The 10818-nt window shown below is 41.2% G+C and overlaps 1 long non-coding RNA gene across 2 annotated transcripts; it reads left to right on the forward strand.

Moving 5' to 3' along the window:
• The first annotated feature begins 898 nt into the window (after positions 1-898).
• Positions 899-10468, forward strand: LOC125687158 (uncharacterized). Of its 2 annotated transcripts, none has more exons than XR_007373986.1 (4): positions 899-1046; positions 1217-1383; positions 7875-8025; positions 9250-10468. It is a non-coding gene; the product is annotated as an uncharacterized LOC125687158 (long non-coding RNA). The 2 variants fall into 2 exon arrangements; XR_007373987.1 differs by having other exon boundaries at positions 899-1042.
• Positions 10469-10818: the final 350 nt, after the last annotated feature.

Below are 10818 nucleotides of genomic sequence, written 5' to 3' on the forward strand. Positions count from 1 at the left end.
ATGAGTGAGAAGTTATTTTTTAATTAAATAAAATGTTAATAATGTTACTCAGTACAAGCATACTAATTCAAAATACATTCTGTGCATTTAATTGAAAATGAGTGGAAAATAACATATATCTCCTCTGCTCACTAATCTTTGGTCTGAGCATTTAATAGAACCATAGAATTGTTGGGATGGACACTTAAAGGCCATCTGGTCCCTCTCCTTGCAATTAACAGGGGAATCTAAAACTCCATTGGGTGCTCAGAGCCTGTTCTTTCCTGATCTTGAGTATACCCAAGGATGGGGCACCCACTCCCTCTCTGGGAAACTTTTACCAGTGCCTCATTGCATGTATTGTTAAAATATTCATCTATATATACAGTCTAAATCTCCTCTCTGTAAATTTGGAACTCTTTCTCCTTGTCCTATCCCATGGGAAAGTTTAGAGAGTGAAACTGAGAGCAGATACCATCGTGAAATGATAGAGATATTCATGATATATACTGTGGCTTCCTGCCCTTGGGAAATATGTTAACACTGGAGCAGATTTTAGTGCTCTTCTGTGTCAGTCTAAGGTGAGACCTTAGCACCAAATCTGATGGCTTCTTCTCATCAAGACACTTAAACCTCCTGAGAAAGTGTAGAAAACTGTAGTCACTTTGAGAAAGGATATATGAATATGAAGAGTAAAAGATGGTTCACAGAAATGAAGGGTAAAAGATAGTTTACAGAAGCAAATGTGCAGAGGCTGCTGAAAGGATGAAGATTGCAACAAGATGGGATTAGAACAATGTGAGGGGTGGAGGACAAAGATAAGAGTTTTGAGAACAGCTCAAGGACGCTTGGAAAGTATGTGATAAGATGTCCACAGTGCAAGTTAGAACTGGTTCAAGAGCTACACCTCCCACAGGGTCAAGAGCTTGCAACGAGAAAGTCTACGAGCCTTTGCAAGGAAGACGATGATTCTTCTTTCCACGACCACCAGGAGAAGACCCCACTGCTCACTGTGCACGAGCAAGAGGGAGAGACCATATGCTGATGTGTTCTTGGAAATGTAGTGAGTATGTATGTGAATTCCTGGAAATGGTTGATTATGTATAAGTTTGGCCTATATCTGTACCAAGCTTTTGCTCTATGGTGTGCAAGCTAGCCAGATCTATTCCCCTTGTAGCCAGCGTACGAGCACCGCTGAAATAAACATACCTGCTATATATCCTTTATCTGGCTATAGGGTTTGATTTCCACAAATCAATTTGGCGACCCAGATGGGACAACCTCTGTTCAGCTGCGGGATTTGCTGAGAGGGTGGACGGCTTTGGTGTGCCCTGAGATTTCTCAGAAGTACTCCCTCATCTGATCACTGCAAGAACAGACAAGGACCATCCATCGATGAACCAGGTATGTTTATGGAAAGGGGGATCCCATATGTAATGAGAAGGTGTCCTACACGAGGTATGAAAGAGTGTGCATGCTCTCCCCCCTCAGGTATTTGGGCTCATGTATCAGGTTGCTGGCTGGGTTATGGAGACTCCTCAGGGAAGTTCCTTCGAAAGCAGACCTGAAAGCTGTATGCGAGGAAAGAGCAATAGCTCTCCCTTAGGTGTTTGGTAACAGTGGGTATTTTGCCAAATGATAACATGGGTTCTCCTGGTGGTAGTAGCAGGAGTTACAGGTTGTATCACTCTTATCACCATCTCTTGTAAGTGTTCAGTACTGTGTATTTGAGTAATTGCTATCAAAACACTTGAAAGGAGTCCAGGGCTCTGATTTGGTAAAGTGTAAAGCTGGCATTGTGTGTGATTATGAGCAAATGTGTTGAATACTTGAGACGCAGCATAGCTGCAGGGTGAGTGCGGAGTATAATGATGATCATTGTCTGATTGTCTGCCTTTAGATTTTTGTATGAATCTATGAATGGGGACAACAAACTCATAGAGAGATGCCCATTCCATTCAGGGAATGAGTATCAATTTGTTTATGTAATATTGTGTTCTGCTTGCTAGTAGGTGTGTGAGGGAGGTGGGTCAGTCAGTGCTGGCTCTGTGGCGAGGTGTTACAACTGAATGATACGGATTGTTAAGAGAATAGTATTAATGGGATTTATGGAAATTAAAGAATTGTACTGTTTGATCTGTGGGTTTTGAAGGGAACGTGACAAACTTTTGATGGTATAAGAAAATGTAGCAATTAGTGGTATACGGAAATACAATTGAGGGTATGTGGAAATGTAACTGAGGGTACAAATAATGGAATAGTGTACAAAGGGAAAAAAGGGTTAAAGAGAAAGTGAGTTTATCTGTGCTGGAATGAGAGCAGCCCCCTTTCTACCCCCCTCCCCCCCCCCCCCATCCCTGCACCATTCCTGTGAGTGGAACGAAACTTGGAGTCAGAGAGAGAACCAGGCTCAGAGACTGCTGCTGTAAACAGTGTTACTTATGAAGGGGGGAGGTGGAGAAGATAGGGCACTGGAAGTGAGAATAGCCTCTGCAGAGATCTAGGAAACCCAAAATCCCAGTGTTAGCATTGGAAATCTCTGGAGATGAGGAGGTGAAACTGAAATATGATGTTAGTAGTTTGTGTAATGATGAGAGTTTGGAAAGTAAAAAGTTTAGGAAGGACACAGGCTGAGGAAGGCAAAGATAAGCAGGGAGTGACAGGGATGTCAGCACTGAACAGAGGTGAGGGATATGAGAAGGAGGAAAAAAAAAAAAAGACTGAGAAAGAAAGATAGTAAAGAAAATGGGAATAACAGCATCTGTTACTGTTGCAATGCTAGAGTAGAGCCATAGGACCCAGACATCCCTTCAGAGGGAGGTAGAGAGAGGTAGGGGGGCCCGGAAGAGTCCAGGGAGGGCTCCATCCCACCAGAAAGAAAGCAGTGTGCAAACTGCAGAGAAATGGGACACTGGTAGAGAAATCCTACAAAGCTGAGTGAGAGAGAACTGTCTCTGGTTGCAAATCTGAAGGATGGGAACTTGGGAAATTTACCTTAGCAGATCCACTGGTTAAATTGCAGCTAGGGGAGCAGGATAAAGGGTTTATTTTCTGGTGGATATGGGTGCCTCTTACCACCTGTAGATGATTTTGTAACAGTAGTAGGAGCTGCTGCCCAATAAGAAAAGGCTTAATTTTGGGGATCAATTAAATACAAGCTGAGAAACAAGTAGGAATACATAATTCGTGTACATGCCAGGTTACTCTGGCAAGAAATTTAATAAAACTGGAGCTGAGGGTCAAAAATATGAATTGACTGAAAATTGTAGCTCTGGTTTTAACACAAAGTGGGAAAAACAAGGTTGTACTTCCAGAAGTTACAGAAATTTTAATAAGGTACACTTAGGAGTGTGGGTATCAGGAATACCTGGCAGAGCAGCCCTGAATTGAAGTTAAGTTAAAAGCAAAAGTTAGCCCAGTCAAAGTAAAGCAGTGTCCTTGGAGGATGTGTGACTGTAGAAGGACAAAAGAAATAATAGATATTTTTTTAGAGTTTGGATTACTAATTGAATATGAATCCTGATACTCTAAACTTGCTGAAGAAAAATTGGAAAGCAAGTGCTGGAGTTTGGTACATGATTTGAAGGCAAGTAATAGAACTGCTGAATGCATATATTTGGTGGTAAATCCATACACTTCATCAACTAAATTAAAAAATGGATATGTGGAGTTTATCTTCTGGATTTGAAGGATGACTTTTCTGCCTGGTTTGGCCAAAGGAAGCCTAAGGTTATTTGCCTCTGAATAGGAAAACCCTAATATTGGGAGAAAAAGACTCAGTTAACTTGGACAATGTTACCCAGGATTGTGAGAATAGCTCAATGATTTTTGAGAGCTGGTCAACTCCTGAGCCCGAGACTTGAGTTCTTCCATCCTATGGTGGAACTTTACTGCAGTACGTGGATGCCATGGGAAAAAAAGAGGACTGTGTGCAAATAGACTATGAGTTTGCTGAATTTCTTGATTTGATTTTCAAGTTTCTCAACAGAAAGCACACATAACAACAAGTGATGTATTTGGGATACGAGATTACAGCTGGACTTTGAACCTTAAGGACTGTCAGGAAAAAAGCCATCTGCCAAACCCCTGAAGTGCAAATGCCAAGGAACTCGGTATGTTCCCAGGAATGACAGGATGGTGCCAATGGTGGATACACAGCTATGGACTGACGGTAAAGCCAAAATATTATATGAAATGGGGAGGCAAGGAAGGCAATCCTTCAGCTCAAACAAGAACTCATGAAGGCCCCTGCTTTGGAGCTACCAGACATGACTAACCTTTCTGGTTTTTCTCATATGAAAAATAAGGAATAGCCCTGAGAGTCCTTACTCAGAACCTCGGACTCTACCGGAGAGCAGTGGCATGCTTATTCAAATAGCTTGATGAAGTAAGAGATGGCCAGGGATCTTGAAGGCGGTGACTGTGCTAGTACTCAATATTCAAGAAACCAGTAAATTTATTCTAGGCCAAAGAATAACAGTTTTACTATCTCATACGGTGTCTACTGTACTGGAAGTAAAAGGGAAGCATTGGCTCTCACCCCAAAGATTCCTGATACACCAGACCACCCCGGTAAAGCAGAATGAGGTGGAAATAATTGTAACTAATATTGTCAAATCAGTATCTTCACAGAATCATAGAATCGAAGGGACCTCCAGAGATCATAGAGTCCAACCCCCCTGCAAAAGCAGGTTTCCTACACCAGGTCGCACAAATAGGTGTCCAGAAGGGTCTTGAATATCTCCAGAGAAGGAGACTGCACAACCTCCCTAGGCAGCCTGTTCCAGTGTTCCGTCACCCTCAACATAAAGAAATTCTTGCACACATTTGTGTGGAACTTTCTATGCTGCAGTTTCTGGCCTTTTCCCCTTGTCCTGTCTCCACACACCGCTGAAAACAGTCCGGCCTCGCCACTCTGTCCCCCACATCTTAGATATTTATAGACCCGGATCAGGTCCCCTCTCAGTCTTCTTTTCTCAAGGCTGAACAGACTCAGTCAACTCAGCCTTTCTTCATAGGAGAGATGCTCCAGGCCCTTCACCATCTTTGTGGCCCTCCGCTGGACTCTCTCCAAGAGGTCCCTTTCTTTCTTGTACTGGGTAGCCCAGAACTGGTCACAGTACTTCAGATGAGGCCTTACCAGGGCAGAGTAGAGGGGGAGGATCACCTCCCTCGACCTGCTGGCCACGCTCTTTTTAATGCACCCCAGGATGCCTTTGGCCTTTTTGGCCACAAGGGCACACTGCTGTCTCATGGCCAACCTGTCGTCCACCAGGACACCCAGGTCCCTCTTCGCAGAGCTCCTCTCCAGCAGGTCATCTCCTAGCCTGTACTGGTGCATGCAATTATTCCTCCCTAGATGCAAGACTCTACACTTGCTGTTATTAAACCTCATCTGGTTTTTTTTTGCCCAGCTCTCCAGCCTGTCCAGGTCTTGCTGAATGGCAGCACAGCCTTCAGGCGTGTCAGCCAATCCTCCCAACTTCGTATCATCAGCAAACTTGCTGAGGGTGGCCACTGTCCCCTCATCAAGGTCATTGATGAAGATGTTGAACAAGACTGGACCCAGCACCAACCCCTGAGGAACAATACTAGTTACAGGTCTTCAACAGGACTCTGCACTGCCAACGACAACCCTCTGTTCTCTGCCAGTCAGCCAGTTCTCAATCTTTCTTTAGCAGAACTCCTGAAGAACAAATACTTCATGACTGCTTTGAAACAACTGAAGATGCATATTCCAGACAGTCGGAACTGAAGGATGAACCCTTAGAAGATGCAGAAGACACCTGGTATACCAACAGTAGCAGTCTTGTGAGACAAGCAAACCATAAGGCAGGATATGCAGTAACTGCTGCTGACAAGGTAATCGAAGCACAGCCGTTACCTGTGGGGATTTTCCTCAGAAGGCTGAAATAACTGCCTGGACAAGAGTCTTAAATGGATGGACAGATGCTAATTATGTATTTGGGAGCTACACACTCACAGTACCATATGAAAAGGGCAAGGATTTCTCACACACGAGGAAAACAGCATGATGTAAATCTACCAAAGAGAGTGGCTATTATACACTGTAAAGGATATCAGAAAGGTAACACTGCACAGGAAACTGGAAATAAGATGATAGATCAGGTGGCAGAATAGGTAGTTGAAGAAGACTTTAATTCCAGATGGTAAACTTAAAAACTCTGAGTCAGAACCTGAAAAATATTCCAAAGAGGATAGGAATCTAATTAATGATTTAGAAGTGAAGAGAGTGAGCTGACAGATGGGTGTGCGCCAGATGGACAAATTGTTATGCCCTTTAGTGTTTTATGAAAATTTGTTCTAAGGGAAGATAAGAAAATATACTGGGCAAACAGACACTACAAAGTACAATACTGGTAACAGGAGCAGGGTACAAGTGGGTCTATTGGGAAAGGGAACCTTCCAGGGCAGCAATGGCAAATCAATTTCTTGGAACTCCCAAGAAAAAGGGGGTATTGCTGTATGTTGGTATTGATATCTTTTTACAGTGGCCAGAGACATTCCTTTGTAGAACTAATACGGCTTGTGGGGTAAATAAAATATTGTTATAAGAGGTTATTCCAAGATGCTGAGGAACTACTTGGTCTGTCAAGGAAAATGCATAAAGAAAAGATGAGTTAGTTACTAATTTGCTTTATCTCAGTGTACCCAGGGTGGTGTCTGTGGCAAGTTGATATTTTGTGCTGTTACATTTTGTATTTTAGTTGCAATATTACTATGTTTTGTGTTGTAATGGGTTTTATATTTGTTATATTTGCTATATTCTATTTGTTATTATATTTGTTTATTTATTTATTTATTTGTTACTGTTAAATGCATGATTGTCACTCTTCTCCCTTCTATTTGGATCAACCTTACATTTCCATATTTAACAGCGATCACTATTAAGGAAAGTAATAACAGTCTCATTAGTGGCACGAATATCATAATGGAGGTAGTATAGTGAGCAAGTGTCATTTGGGTAAAGGTTTCTGGTGGCTGTGTGGAGATGGGAGAGCTCAAAAGTTAATACCAATAAATTGGAAAGGGCATTGTATAGGATATTTAGCATTTCCTACAAGCATCCATACGAAAGAACTCCCACCAGGCATAATGAGAACTATGCAGAGCCAGCATCAAAATCCAAGAGGAGATATCCTCCTTAACAAAAATTGCACTGCAAAATAAGATAGTGCTGGATTTGTTAACTGCAAAGGACGGGGGAATGAGTACTCTAAGAAATCAGTTGTTGTGCTTATATAAACAAGGATTGGAGGATTGAGACGGATTTAGGAAAAATTTGGGAACAAACAAGAAGTCTTGTATGAAATAAGCAGGGATAAGACTGACTGGGGAACAGCTTTCTCTGGACTATGGGATAAACTTACTAGTTGGTTACCAAATCTCGGATGGCTAAAGCAACTTCTCTTGGCAAATACAGCTCTGTTCTTCTTGGTAGGATTTATGTGCTTAGCCCTGAAGTGCTCAATGTTCTTATGTCAGAACAAAGGGAAGGAATATGGAAAGTGGAAGAGGCATGAGCTGAAGCAAAAGGTGGAGAGTGGGGCGTATTTGGGAACATATTAGAGAGGTATGGGGTAATCTAGCAGTCAACAATCCTGCTAGATTAAAGTTTTTTAACTTTAAATTAAAGGGGGAAATTGAAGAGTAAAAGATGGTTCACAGAAATGAAGGGTAAAAGATAGTTTACAGAAGCAAATGTGCAGAGGCTGCTGAAAGGATGAAGATTGCAACAAGATGGGATTAGAACAATGTGAGGGGTGGAGGACAAAGATAAGAGTTTTGAGAACAGCTCAAGGACGCTTGGAAAGTATGTGATAAGATGTCCACAGTGCAAGTTAGAACTGGTTCAAGAGCTACACCTCCCACAGGGTCAAGAGCTTGCAACGAGAAAGTCTACGAGCCTTTGCAAGGAAGACGATGATTCTTCTTTCCACGACCACCAGGAGAAGACCCCACTGCTCACTGTGCACGAGCAAGAGGGAGAGACCATATGCTGATGTGTTCTTGGAAATGTAGTGAGTATGTATGTGAATTCCTGGAAATGGTTGATTATGTATAAGTTTGGCCTATATCTGTACCAAGCTTTTGCTCTATGGTGTGCAAGCTAGCCAGATCTATTCCCCTTGTAGCCAGCGTACGAGCACCGCTGAAGTAAACATACTTGCTCTATATCCTTTATCTGGCTACAGGGTTTGATTTCTGCACCTCAAATATAGCTGGAATGTGAAATAAAGTAAACAGTAGCTTTCATTAATTATAACAGAGATTTTTCAAAGTGTAGATTTAAAAGAGATTAGTCATAAATTCTTAAATACTTCTGAAGTTCATATACAGCTATATGTTACTGAAAAGGATCCGAAGTAGAATCAGAGTACAGAAGTGTTCTATTTCACACAAATATGAACTCATCAATTGATCCCATTTTAGCTGAATAGCCTGCTCTCAACTATATGGTCTTGTGTTATAGATACAGTGTGTAATACAATATTCCTTGCTTTCTCTTCCCATCAGAAGTAGGGTACAGTAGCCCAGCAGATACTTCCAAGTGACCATGAGGCTGTCAGACCAAGGCATCTTTATCTCCCTCTTTCATTTGTTGTAGCTAACAAATTAATTCCCACTTAGCTCTAAGCTCTGCACCTTCCCACCTGTAAAAATATACCAGGAGGTTGATGGCCCTTATTTCTGCCTCCAAAGAAGCCAGCCCTGAAGGAGAAGATAATAAGGCTGCTAGTCTCAGCCATATGATTATCCTGTGCTAATGTCGCCCACTTCCCCTGGAGTGTAGATCTCGTAACTATTACATGACTTTCATTTTTACATATGTAAGGAAAACGCCTTGATTGCCACAAGCTGTCAGTTAATGTTACAATGCTCTAACTGAGAGGCTGTAAGCATCACCCACTCCTTAAAATGCTAATGATCTGCGTCAGATGTGTGATCACAGAACCCCATGAGCAGAAGCCCATGAGCAGGGCTATTTTATAGTTCCCTTGTATTTTTAGCTTATAGCAAAAATATAATGCTGTATACTTCCATACCAGCTCACTAGATAGACCAGGGAAAAAAAGGGGAAAAAAAAAAAAAAAAAAAAAAGAAAGAGGAATTAAAAAAGCTTACCTGTGCATATTTCTAAGTCATAGAGGGAAATAACAATAAACGTCATGGAGAAATTAGAATGGGATATGCTGCAGAGGCAGAAGTCAATTCTATTTAATCTGTTTGCAATGCCTATCTCTACAGAGTGCTCAGAACTGTGTCTGATGTTATTCATCCTCCTGCACCTCTGAAGTGTGAAAATCTGAAGTTCTCTGGGATTCTCCAAACCTGTTTCTAAAGTTCAGATTCACTGTGAAACATTCAGGGATGGGACTATAACGTAGAAAGTTTAGTCTGCTGATTGGTCTGCAGTATAGAACAAATTCCACACCCACTTCCTTCTTCTTCCTGGAAATACATGTCTCTTTGCAAATGTGAAATATGTGATTGTCAGCTGAAGGTTAGATGCTGAGTAGCACACACTCATGGAAGCTTTAAAGGATATAATGAAAAGCAGCTTCACTACAAACCTCAGCATGTTTACAACCAAGATTAAGGGCAGTGTTTTGAGGCTGATTTAGAGAAGGTGAAAAGTAAAGTAAAATGCTGAATTACTCATTCAGAAGAAGGCAATAATAAGTGAATCAATAATCATGATCTCAGATGCTGCTAGAGGTTTTTGAATGGCCCTTATGGGTACCATCCTTCAGATGAGTCCCAGTTACTAAGCACAGCATGCATTTCACATGCTGCAAAACTACTTTTTGTAAGTGAGATGGTCACTATTGGCACTTCAGAGTCTAAACACCAAAATTAGCATTTTGTGCAAAATGTTAATTTGATTTTGAGATTATGTGTCTTTCCCACTTCACAGCAATTGCCTGGTCTAAATGATCATGGTCTCCATCTCTCTATGCTAATGAATGTTACATTTATATTTGTATTTGCATTTATGTCTTTTTTTTCATGGCTGTGGAGCTTCAAACAAAAGATGACCTGAACTTTCAGAGCCCACATACCTGACTGATTATTTGAGGTTCAGACCAGACTATCTCCTGGATGAAATATGTTCAAGAAGGCTTTCTTTAAAAAAACTGTCAAGTCAGCATTCACTGTTACTGGGATCCTGATGACTTGGGCTGTGATTCTCCATTTAAATCTGATGGAGTCCCTGAAGGTTTTAGCACATCTACATAAAGGGAATTGGACTTCATTTTCTGTGGTCTTGGTCTTAGGACAGAAAACAGTCTTCAGGCTGCCTCTTTGTGGGGAACATAATTGAGGATCCAGTGTATTTCACTTTTATTGGTTAGGAAAAGAAGCCATAAAAAAAAGTAGTCTATTCCTTGGGATTTTATGATGTCATTTCAATGAAGTTAGATGTTAACTACTTGCATGAAACACTTTTTAATGGAACACAGTTCTTCCAGATGTGAGAAAATATGCTGCCTTTTATATATATATAATATATTATATATATATATATATATATATATTTGCATTTCCCTGAGGTTTGTTCTATATTACAGCTATAAACCCAGCTTCAAAACCCAATTGCAAAAAGGTTGCCATCGTACCCCATTGCAGTGTGGTTAACAGCTCCTAAGCTAGTGGTATCTCACAACATTTCTGTAACAAGGTAGGATATCACAGGGTACATTAATACCACTTACAGCTCAAAGGTTCAGCAAGATAAGAAGGAATTGGTTAGCACTTCATCAGTCCTACTGGTTCAGTTATGTTGAATTCAGATTCTGGTTGAAATTAACTGTA

This window comes from Lagopus muta, chromosome Z, assembly GCF_023343835.1.
Source record: "Lagopus muta isolate bLagMut1 chromosome Z, bLagMut1 primary, whole genome shotgun sequence".
Lineage (NCBI taxonomy): Eukaryota > Metazoa > Chordata > Aves > Galliformes > Phasianidae > Lagopus > Lagopus muta.